Raw genomic sequence first — 13,226 nt, forward strand, 5'->3', positions numbered from 1 at the left:
AGGGGAGGACAATTCCCAAAGAAGCTTGATTTCTGAATTGTCCAGAGAGTCTTTGGTCTGCTAAAGTTATTATTTTGCCAGAGTTGCTCGATTTTTCATTGTGTGGAGATAGATGTAGCAATGGATCTTGATTATAATTTAATCTGATGGTTTGGGATTGGCGTTTGCTTTCATTGTGAATGCTTTAATTTGTTGTTGTTGACTGCTGTTAAATTTATTATGCATTTTTCATAATACATTTATGCTACAAAATGAACGCTTTTAATTTTGCAGTAACCAGCATGAGTCTGTATGGATATGGTTGCATAGGCATTCATTTGCTCAGTCAATTGCTATGCTTCTATTTTCAAATTGTATGGCTATAATTTTAGCAATAGCAGTCAGACTTATATACCGCTTTATAGGGCTTTCAGCCCTCTCTAAGCGGTTTACAGAGTCAGCATATTGCCCCCAACAACAATCCGGGTTCTCATTTTACCCACCTCGGAAGGATGGAAGGCTGAGTCAACCCTGAGCCTGTGAGATTTGAACAGCCGAACTGCAGAACTGCAGTCAGCTGAAGTAGCCTGCAGTGCTGCATTTAACCACTGCGCCACCTCGGCTCTCTTTGAGAGAATACCATGTGATTTTATGAAAGTAGAGTCAAGTAGAGCCAACGGATGTGGGTTGATAAGTCTTTTTTTCCTACAGAGGCCCCTAAGTGGTTACTAACAACACACTGTCCTACAGTTTCTGTATACTGCTCTCTGTTCCTAATGTTTGGAAGTAGCAGGAAAAGAGCTTGTACATATGGCCAGAACCCTGGTCTACTTGAATGTTTGAAGGCAACCGTTCCTAAAACCCAGAAACCTGCTTTAGATCTGCTGAGTGTATTCATTGTACACCTCTTTATAGTTGCTGCAACTTGTTGCCACTGAAAGCTTCTTACAAGTTTCTTTCTTAAATGGGAAACAAATACTATAGATTTTTAAAAAACATTTAGAATGCCAGTATTGATGACACCAGTATCAAGGGGATACCTGCTGTTAGGCACAAGACAACATCACCATGAGAATTTTCCACCAGCAAAAGGCATTGATTGAACCGCTTGAATGGATAGAACAGTAAACTTACTGTTCTATTTAAATAAACAAAGGGGGGAAAAAGCTATTCTTGGACTTCTCAGGCATCCTTAGTTCTATTCAACCTGAAATTGGACTCTTTCTGACTGAGTAGATATATTGCAATAAACCTAACAGATTGGTGGGGGCAAACAATGTCCCTGAAAGCAACATGCCTCCAAATTCTAACCAGGGTATCACATGGATAACATGGCAAATAAGATTGCATGTGTGCATACTTTACTCTTGTTACATATGTGTTCTGACCCACCTCATCCCACACCAAAGCACACTGAGCCAAAGATACTTTACAGAATTTATTAACAGACAGACAGGTCCTTGGTAGCAATCCAGCACAGACAAGCCTTGGCAGCAATCCAGCCTGCCAAGCTAACACGACAGTTCTCCAACTATTTTTAAATGCGTTGACTCCTGCAAAAGGGGCATGTGCATAAGCATTTCTTTTATAGTCTGGAGAGGAGCCTAATGACCACCAGCTGAGTGCAATTACCTCCTGTAACTGCTCAACTGTTTTTTACGCCTATTAGCTCTCCGGTGCCGGGCATCTAGGAACAACTCCCTTGTCTCCTCCCCACTGGTCCAAGGCTCAGGCGCCTCCTGGTGGCCAACCAGCCTCTCTGTGCCCTGCTTGGAGTCGGAACCCTGTCCAGGGTCCTCCACATCCTCCAGAGCCGACTCAGAGGGCCCCTCGCTGTCAGAGTCTGGTGGCAGCTCCAACGGCACCTGCTGGGCCACAACACTTATGCATATAATGAAATGGGATTTTATGATAGCATATTTTAAAATAGCCAATGACGTTTTGCAAACATGCAGAAGCATGTAGCTTACAGGAAAATTTTGTCTGTGGCATCTGAAATCTGTTAAAATGTGGTCCATTGAACCAAATTTCATTGTACATTGCAATCCTAATAGCACACTGAGAAAAAAGGTTGTTCTAATGTTTATTAATTAATATTAATTTTAATAATTAATTAATTAATAATTTTAATTAATTTTCTCCCATGTGTGTTTTGGGTTGGAATTTGGTATAGCAAAACATTTTTGGAAAAACTGAAAAAATGATTTTTTTGCCTTGGGCTTAAATTTGAAATATGGTTGGCTTAAATTTTGAGACATACCAACCGAAGAAAGTTATAGTGCATAAATAAAATAAAATAAAAAATGGCCTAGGAATAGCACATCACACAGCTCACTTTATCTAAACCTAAATGATCCTTTGAGGAGTGATGCAGTGGTTAGAATGCAGTACTGCAGGCTACTTCTGCTGAGTGCTGGCTGACTGCAATTTGGCAGTTCAAATCTCACCAGGCTCAAGGTTGACTCAGCCTTCCATCCTTTCCATCTTTCCTAAAATGAGAATCCAGATTGTTGGGGACAATATGCTGACTCTGTAAACTGCTTAGAGAGGGCTGTAAAAGTACTGTGAAACAGTATGTTCTATTGCTATTGTGCATAAAATGAGTGTAAAATGTACTTTACATTTAAGACATTTCAAGTTTCCTAGGAATGATGGAATATAGATACTGTAAAGAAAAACATGGGAAAAGATATGGGTAAGGAACATAAAATTTACGCAAGCCCAAAACCTGAGAGAGAACTTCTACAAGATGTTTTATAGATGGCACTTAGATCCTAAAAAACTGGCTTGCATGTATCCGAGTTTACAACCTAAATGCTGGAGATGTGATTGTGTTGATGCTACGTATTACCATATATGGTGGACTTGTAAAAAGGTTAAAGCATTTTGGATAAAAATAAGGTGGATTATGCAAAATATTCTTAAAAAGAGGATAAAGTTTACTCCTCAGTTATTCCTGTTAGGTATAATTACAGACTGTACAGTTATAGAGACTAATATGATTTTGAACCTTACAACGGCAGCAAGACTCTTGGTGGCGCAGTACTGGAAGAAGGAAGAATTACCTACTATTCAAGAATGGACGCTAAAAGTAACAAACTTAGCAGAGATGGCTAAAATCTCAGCATATCTTAAGGACCATTCAGATGAGAAATATAAGATGGAATGGAGAAGATGGATTGACTACATTCAGAATAAATATGGGACTAAGAAATTCCAGATAGCTTAAAAGTGAAAATTCCAGATAGCTTATGAGTGAATGAGCAAGGAAGGACACAACTTGCTTAAAGTCAGCTTTACAAAAGGGGAGTTAAAGTATAAGTGAGGGATGATGCCAAAGTCTGTTAGCTTATTTTAGAATATGGATGTTAATGTTTATACTCTGTATTTGCTCTGGGAAGTTGGGAGGGGGGAGTTGGGGGGGGAGTTGGGTGTGTGTGGGGTGGAGGGAAGGCATATATTTGTAAAACCTTTTTTTAAAAAATTTCAATAAAAAAAAGAAAGAAAACTTGGTCTAGTGGTTAAGGCATCAGGCTATAAACTAGGAGACTGTGAATTCTAGTCCTGCTTTAGCTACGAAAGCCAGCTGGGTGACTTTGAGCCAGTTACTCTCTCTCAGCCCAACTCACCTCACAGGATGGCCGTTGTAGTGAAAACAAGAGGAGGAAGGAGTATTATGTCCAGGTAGTCCTTGATTACAACCACAATTGAACCCAAGATTTCTGTTGCTAAGCAACGCAGTTATTAAGTGAGTCCCCCCCCCCATTTTACAACCTTTAACAGTTAGCAATAGCAATAGCAATAGCAGTTAGACTTATATACCGCTTCATAGGGCTTTCAGCCCTCTCTAAGCGGTTTACAGAGTCAGCATATTGTCCCCAACAACAATCCGGGTCCTCATTTTACCCACCTCGGAAGGATGGAAGGCTGAGTCAACCCTGAGCCAGTGAGATTTGAACAGCTGAACTGCAGAACTGCAGTCAGCTGAAGTAGCCTGCAGTGCTGCATTTAACCACTGCGCCACCTCGGTAAATGAATCATTGCAGTTGTTAAGTTAAAAGACTATCTGTACATTCACCACCTTGAGTTATTTATAAAGCAATAAAGACCGGATAAAATAATAATAAAATAATAAAAAAATGAACATTTTTTTTAAAATTGTGTATTTCATCTGTTTAATTTTTTTTTAATTCTTCAGCCTCGAGAAGGAAGCAGGATTACTGAATATTTTATATACTATGCCCGTAATTCAATTTGTCACATAGCCATTCTCAATTCCTCTTTGGATTGCTTAATCAAAACTCTTGAAAACTATGACGAGTAAGTCGATGGTCCAATAAAATAAAACTTGCCTAAATCTGTTGAGGAAATTCTAAGAAAACATTTAGTGACTTGGATTTCTTTGCATATTTATCCCATATATTTTGAATTATATCTTACAGAAAAAGGATTACTTGTGCACACATAAAAGTTGTTTCTTCAAAATAGGAGTCCTCTGATTTAAATTCTTTCCTTCTTAGAGGGGAAAATCTAATGGAACCTCATGTGTCAGTCAGAGTTCTGCAGGAGGCTTTTGGTGAGTGAGTTAGTTTAATTCATTTGCAACAATAACCTCTTTTTTCCCTGAACTACAAAAAATGAAAAAAGGACCATGAGTGATTAAGGGGAGGAAAAAAAGGTGGGGGGAGATGGCAAAATTACAGAGAATGAAATGCAAGTTATATAAAACAGGGAAGAAAAAAGCTTGCTTTATCTATTTTATCTGTGGAAGAAATCTTGACACAAATGTGAATTTTCTTTGAGGGGAAAAACCCCCCCACTCCTTTAAGTGAATTCAGTGAGTAACCGAAGCAAGTAAAACAATGGGAAGGAAAGGCACAAAACATTAGCAAGAATCTTTTATTCCTGGTGTCACACACACAAAAAAGGTTTTTTTTTTTGCTTTTCTTCCTCTGCTACTTTTTTTTGAAGCATTCAAAGTAATGGAGAAAATCATCCATACTCTATAATATCTTGGTGAGCCCCTAAACCTTTTACTATTTAAAAGGTTTGACTGAAGGAAAGGGACCTATTTTAGCTGCACTGTAGATGCGTATATAGAGTTTCTACCTATCGGCAACAAATAGTGGCGGGTTCCAGCTGCGGCTACTGTCAATTTGCTCAAGGATGCACACTATGCGTGCATGCGCAGTAGTACTAAAATGCTTCTGTGTATGCACAGAAGCAAAAAAACAAGATGGAAGCGCCTACAGCGCTGCCGAGAGAACCGGTTCGGGGGCGTGGCGGGCTGAGTTACTACCTACTCAGCCGAACCAGAGAGGAACCAGAGGTGAGTTCCTACCAGTTCGCACCTATTCGGTAGAACCGGTTCGTCAAACCTACCGAACCGGTTAGAAGAGGTTCCACCAGTGGACCCGGAAAGCAGGCCACACCTACAGAAGAGGTTCCAAACTTTTTTGAAACCCACCACTGGTCCTTGGATATGATTATTCTACACTACCATGCTCATATTTATAAAACTCAGTGCCTCTGTGAAAGGTAAGGATGACTACTGCGTTTGTGGTGAAATCAGAACGTTGCGTGTGTTGAAGTTGTTTTAACGCAAACCAAAGATTCCTTTTAAAAAAGAAGTTTACATCGTATTCTTATGCATGCCAGTGCTGTGTGTGAGGTAATTTAAGGTGGTTCTGACAAGCGTCGTCGGCATCTTCATATCCGGTCACATGGGCGGCAAGCCACTGCCATCCGGTCACATGGGTGGCAAGCCACTCCCACAAAGGAGGCCACACCCACAGAGTAGCTTCGAACAATTTTTGAAACTCACCACTGCAAAGTAAGATCTATGTATAGAAGATGATGATGAAGCAGCTCAGCTCACCACAGATTGGCAACCCTTTCTTTTGGTAATGTGCATGAATTGACCTTTCTAATCTAGCAAACCAAGTTACTTCATCGCCAACTTGCCATCTCATTTTCAACTTCTCTCTTTCGCACCAACTGCTTCACTTACAAAGATGAGTTTATTGGGATTTATAGGCTTGAGTTTATTGGGATTTATAGGCCGCCCTTTTCCCTGAGGGGACTCAGGGAAACCTGAGGATACTACAGGTGTTTATATCAAATCATTATTTCAACGTCAACTCTGTGGATATGAAGCAGATCAAATAAGTATCCAAGGACAGCTAAATGTATAGTGTCAGTACTGAATATTTTCAAGTATCATTTTAACCTAAATGACATGGGAACTTCTGACCAGGCTTCTCGACAGCTACTGGATGTGTGCAGAGGTGGGTTTCTGCTGGTTCGCCCCGGATTGGGTGAACCGGTAGTGGTGGCGGCGGGAGGCTCCGCCCACCTACACGGACGCTTCTGCACATATGCAGAAGCATTGCGGCGAGCACATGAGTGAACTGGTAATAAAATAAATGAAACCCACCACTGTAAATGGTGTGCATAAGAACTTATTTTATAGAGGGGAGGAAGAGCTTTTAGATAAACTGTTCAACTCCACACTAATTCCTACTTTAGGTGTACGTGATCAACAAATTAAACTGTTGTACATGTGGGATCCCCCATGTCCTTGATATTTAATTAAAATGCAGCAGAAACCTGAGAAGATTTGTTGCTTACTGAAAGCAGAGTTAATAATTTAGTTGAGGAGCTCAAACTGGCATAAAACATTATTCTATAACAGAAGGTTAACTCCCTGTTGGCGTTCTGGAAGATGTTGAAGATGGTGCAGTTCTGTAGAACTTAAGAGTTCCTTAGAGTTGGTCATCTTTTGTTTTTTTTAATTGATTAACTAGAACTTTGGAATTTGATTACTTTTTAATTGGGCTAAGTAAAGATTTTAACTTTTACTGTGGGTGTTTTTAAATTGCCTGCATTTTGTAAACCAAAGAGGGTTGACCAGTGGTGGGTTTCAAAAATTGTTCGAACCTACTCTGTGGGTGTGGCTTCCTTTGTGGGAGTGGCTTGCCGCCCATGTGACTGGATGGGAGTGGCTTGCCGCCCATGTGACCGGATGTGAAGATGCCGACGACACTTGTCAGAACCGCCTTAAATTACCTCACACACAGCACTGGCCTGCATAAGAATAGGATGTAAACTTGTTTTTTAAAAGGCATCTTTGGTTTGCGTTAAAACAACTTCAACACATGCAACGTTCTGATTGCATCACAAACGCAGTAGTCATCCTTACCTTTCACAGAGGCACTGAGTTTTATAAATATGAGCATGATAGTGTAGAATAATCATATCCAAGGACCAGTGGTGGATTTTAAAAAAATTTGGAACCTCTTCTGTAGGTGTGGCCTGCTTTCCGGGTCCACTGGTGGAGCCTCTTCTAACCAGTTCGGTAGATTTCGCAAACCAGTTCTACCGAATAGGTGCGAACTGGTAGGAACCCACCTCTGGGGTTGACTCAGATTCTTGGGAAATATAAATAAGCAATTGCACTTTCAAGCACTCTTATTATCGTACCGCTGTCCATGCTGGTTCCTGTGCTTTGTCTGGCCTTCCAGCTGCAATAGCTCACCTTGGCTACCTTTCCTGCTTTGGATCAGAGGGCAAAAGCATGTGTTTTAGAGGAGGTGCGGGTTCCACAACCACACCCACTTATGCCCCCCCTCTTCACTGTCTCTCCAGGACAGCTATGGTGGGGTTACAGGTCACCACTCCGCCAATACAGCAGGAATCTGGTGGTTCTTCAGAGAGCCCTCTGGAGAACACATCCTGTTGCTGGAATTCAGGCCACACCTCTTCCCTTCAGGAGTACATTTTAATTTTAGTGACACCAAAATAGCTTTATATGTCTCCCAAATTCTCGTAGAGTATTTATAGACATTCATATATGTGTCCTCCTTGTTCTCGTTTGCCTATGGATACAAGCTTATAAAACCTTACTACCGGTAGAATATTTTTTTTCCCCACGGGATTTTTGCTTGTTGTACAGATGTGTCACATTTGTTCTATATTTAAAGAAAGCATCCCGAGGGTACAAGGGGGCTGGGAATTTCTTTTTGACTGTAAAACTGCTTCAAGGAAGCATCAGTCACCAACTTGTCATTCCATCCATGTTCCCAGATGTAAGACACAAGGTGACCCTGTTGTACAGAATCTCTTAGGTCACGTGAAGCATATCACAGATATCCTTTGTAAGATAAAGATAAAGCATCCATGAAGAAAGCAATCATTACTATGGGCTTGCCACTTATAACAGCAAATAATCCGAACAACAATAATTTCTTAATTGTTGTTCGCCGCCCTGCAAAATATTCAAATTCTCCTCCAATTTTCTTAGTATTCACATATACCAAATTTGTATGGATGGCGTAGAACAGGAGTGTTGAACTCAAGGCTGACGAGCCAGATTTGGCCCATGGGGCTGCCTTGGAAACAGTGAAAGAGTGGCCCATGGTGTCTCTGCCAGTGGAAACAGAGCTCGGGAGCCCCTTTTTCCTGGCAGAGCACTTGGGCCACCACAAGTGCCCCTGACACGAGTGGTGTTCAGCTGGTCATGCCCCCCTGGCCATGCTCCCCTGGCCCCCTGAGGTCAAACACAACTCTGATGTGGCCCTCAATGAAACCACTGGTGTAGAATGTCTTTTCTAGGCTTGCTGGCAACCACTGAAGGATGCTATAATGCAACAGCATTTTTCTTCTGATATAAAAACAAAATTGGGCCATGCTGACATATTTATTTATTTTGGAGCCTTCAAAATCTCCAAACTCACAGTCTTCCAGTTCCTGATGCCTTAACTACAGCATAAGATTTGCTCTCGTGCAGATAGATAGTTGGGTGACATTCTGAAAGGGATCGATGCATCAAATCGTAGAATCCATAATAACCTCCTCTTCAGTGCGTGTAAAAAACTCACCGTGTCTGTCTGTCTGTCTGTCTGTCTGTCTGTCTGTCTGTCTGTCTGTCTATCTATCTATCTATCTATCATTTATCCATCCATCCATCCATCCATCCATCTATCTATCATCCATCCACCTATATTTATTAGTTACTTAGTTACTTAGTTACTTAGTTACTTAGTTACTTAGTTACTTAGTTACTTAGTTACTTAGTTACTTAGTTACTTAGTTACTTACTTAGTTACTTACTTAGTTACTTACTTACTTAGTTACTTACTTACTTACTTACTTACTTACTTACTTACTTACTTACTTACTTACTTACTTACTTTAAACTTCTGTCATCCATCTCACCAAGGTGACTCTAGGCAACTTACAGTCATTCAATAAAATACTATATAAAACATTTTAAACAATAAATAAAATAAAAAAACTTTTAGCCCTTGCTCCCTAAAATGCTATCGTAATAAGATTCCCTAAATATCTCTCTATCTTGTTTCAGTAGTGACCAAGGGCTCTTTCCATTTTAAACAGAGTGTCTGCATTAGCAGCATCCCATTTCAGAAAATTCTCTTATTAGGTAGCATGATTTTGGGATTGTACTGCCTAGCCTCAGGAAGATTCTTGATTGGCTTTTGTGTTGAACAAGTGGTGAGATCCCCTTACCTGGGAAGCTTGCTTAATTTAAAAGGTAGGAAACAGACCTGTCAATAAATTGAACCCTAAATTTTGGTACAGTAGTTGTCCAAACTATATCAAATGTTAGGCTTGAATCAATGGTCTTAGAGCTGGGAATCCTTTGTTATATCTTGGAACTTTGTGCAGTGAAAATTTTTCAAACTCTATATTTATGCATTTTTTTCACAAACTGGACCAAGTGCTCAACAGCATAAAATGTCCATTTAATTACATCACAAATCATCCTCTTTGTTTAGCATATCAGCGGCTTTTACCTAATTTGGCATGTAGATTCCTGTTTCTTGCCAATACTCAGATTGATAAACAGTACATCATATCTATTGGCAGTTGATATAGTTTCAAAAACCAAACATACTTCCACATTTTCTATTATTTTGTAGCTTTGTCTACACCCTCTATTCTGACATATTTTTTTTTGGTGGGGGGATAAATATATTAGTTCCATGTTGTGGCCCAGCAGGCGCCGTTGGAGCTGCCACCAGACTCCGACAGCGAGGGGCCCTATGAGTATGCTCTGGAGGATGTGGAGGACCCTGGACAGGATTCTGACTCCAAGCAGGGCGTAGAGAGGCTGGTTGGGCACCAGGAGGCGCTTGAACATTGGACCAGTGGGGAGGAGACAAGGGAGTGTGATCCGGACGTCATGCATTGGAGCAGTGGGGAGGAGACAAGGGAGTTGTTCCTGGATGCCCGACAACGGAGAGCTAATAGGCGTAAGGAGCAGTTATGCAGTTACAGGAGATAATTGCACTCAGCTGATGGTAATTAGGCTCCTCTCAAGACTATAAAAGGAATGATTGTGCACACGCCCATTGCAGGACTCAACATATTCATTAGAGTTGGAGAACTCTCGTGGCAAGCTTGGAAGGCTGGATTGCTGCCAATGTCTTGTCTGTGCTGCATTGCTGCCAATGTCTAGTCTGTGCTGGATGGCTGCCAAGGTCCTGTCTCTGGGTTAATAAATCCTTGTAGTATCTTTGTCTTGGCGTGCTTTGGTGTAGGACGAGGGAAGTCAGAACAGTTCCACCTGTGTCATACCATATATTATTCTTATCATTTCCCCATTCTTTGCCAATTTTATAAATCGTTGGAAATAGACCTTAGAATAGTTTAAAAAAAATGCCCATAATAGATTTTACATTTCAGTACAGTCACTCCATAGCTATCTTACATCAGATGTGTGTGTGTGGCAATTGCCACTTGTAGTTAAAGGCCTATGACAGCAACAACGTTCACCTGAGGTCAATTCACCTTTGATATTTTTGACCCTATAGAAACAATTGCCACCTGGCAATGCATACTCTGTTTCATGTTGAGGCCTGCCTGTGACAAAGAAAAGTGCTAGCTTCCTTCCTACGCATAACACCGACTCTTGATTTCAAAATGTTCTTCAGAGACATGTACCTGTGAAAAATTAATTTTAGTCTGTGTGGAAATATCCAATCTGCAAAGGGGATCTCTAGCTGTAGCAATACTTCGTTTTGTAAATGCTACAGAATCTAACAAGTAGACGAGACATCCTACAACACATAGATGTGTCTGCATTTCACTCGAATCTACCAAATGATGCCATTATTTTTTCTCTAGGACTTCACTACTCTGCAGTCTTAAGCCTTTCTGTTTGCTTACTGTGGATGTTTTGATACTATATGTACCGTGTTAAACACTGGGAGTTATTCCTAGCATTTCTCCCTCTTGAGTTGCAGGCAGTGGTGGGATTCAACCCGTGTAACAACCAATTCGCTGAGCGCACACAGAGTGTTTGAAAACTTACCTTCTACTGCAGCCCTGGTGAGTAAAACAGCTGAGGCGCAGCGGTCTGCTCTGCTGCACCTATCAGCTGGGCTTCAAACAAAGGAAATATAGGTCAATATTGTGACCCGACAAATGCGCGTCTGACAAATGCCCGCCGATGAAACCGCGCCGATGAAACCACGCCCGCCATCAACAAACAACATAGTGGGACGCAAAAACAATGTTATAAAGGGTTAGGGTTAGGGTTATAATGTTGTTTTCGCGTCCCATTATGTTGTTTGTTGATGGCGGGCGCGGTTTTGTCGGTGCGGTTTTGTCGGCATGCATTTGTCGGGCGCGCATTTGTCGGTGAACCGGTCAATATAGCATAGGAGTGGGCAGGTGGGCCCACCTGATCGTCGAAGCTACTGGTTCACTTGAACTGGTCCGAAACGGCTGAATCCCACCCTTGGTTGCAGGATTCACTTCCTCTGTACTGTTGCTTGCTTGCTGCAGTTCTACTATCAGCTATCAATACATGAAGCAAGCAGAGATTTTGATGGGTTTTTTCCCCCCAGACAGATTGTTGCAGAGGGACATCAGAGAGGGAAGTAGTGTCTTGAGATCACCAGCAGGCTTCTTTGCCTAAGATAGAACCCAAGTCTGTCCACTCCTAATGTGGCATTTAAACTGGCACTTTACCACATTGGCAGGAGAATGGTGGCTCACATGGTTTGGACATGGGTTGGAGGCAGTGGTGGGTTTCAAAAATTTTTAGACCCTCTTCTGTAAGTGTGGCCTGCTTTGTGGGAGTGACTTGCCAGCCATGTGACTGGGTGGGCGTGGCCAACTTGTAAAATGTGGTGAAACTCACTTAACAACGCTCTTGCTTAGCAACCAAAATGTTGGCTCAGAAACTCTGGCATTTGAAGCACGCAAGTCTTAAAGCTGTCAAGTTACAACATCCTTGCACCCCTAACCCTTTAGAAAAAAAAACCCAGGGGTGTTCAAACTTGACAGCTTTAAGACTTGTGGACTTCAACTCCCAGAATTCCTCCTTTCTCTCTTCATTTTGATGATGTGCGGACAGGCGGGGGGAGGGAGCTGGAACCGGTTCTAAATGGCACTGTAGATTTGTGGAACCTCTTCTATAGAAGAGGTTAGAACTGGCAGGAACCCAACCCTGGTTGGAGGTTAGCAAGCATTTGAGACCCACTCTGCCTTGGGGCAGAGTGAGCTCTTGTCCTTTGCTCCAACTCCTATTGGTGACACGAAAGGATACCCCAATTGAATCTCTCCAGGGCAATAGTGATATCACCAGCTAATTCTTTCAACTCAGAAGCACCTCAGTGCTTTTGACCGAAGTGCAACCACATTGGCTCCCTTGTTAAATTCCGGTACAATATGGTAGTATATAAATGGAAAAAAATAACCCCAAATAATTAGAGATTATAGAAGTAACATGATAAAGTCATAATACTCTAGAGTCAGTGAAATTAGGTTATAAGATATTTTATGACAATCACCATGTTGCTTCCTGCTTACTGCCATCTCTCTGATATCAGCCCTTCTTGCGTGACAAACTACAGCTGAGAAGATAGTCTTGGAAATGCTGCGTTGGACTTTGGCCTTCATCCATAACTTGGCTAGCATTATTGCTTTTCCTGTCTAGGACAGCTGAATATGAATAAAAAGCCCCCAGCAATTGCGATTCCCAGGACTAATGTGTACTATGTCAGCAGGATTTGCCAGGCAATCTAAGGGTAAAAAAATACATTTCTGTTCCTTTTGCTTGCTTTCTAAAAATGTAAACCAATTTCTGTGGGGGGGGGGGGAATGAGTGGAAAGGACAGCTTTCATTTTGAGATTATTTTTTTCTCCGCTGAGAAGTTCTAAATGTGGGTTATTATTATCCACATAATATGGAGACCTCTGTTCAGAAAAGCACCACA

Source organism: Thamnophis elegans, chromosome 4 (assembly GCF_009769535.1).
Source record: "Thamnophis elegans isolate rThaEle1 chromosome 4, rThaEle1.pri, whole genome shotgun sequence".
NCBI classification, from domain to species: domain Eukaryota; kingdom Metazoa; phylum Chordata; class Lepidosauria; order Squamata; family Colubridae; genus Thamnophis; species Thamnophis elegans.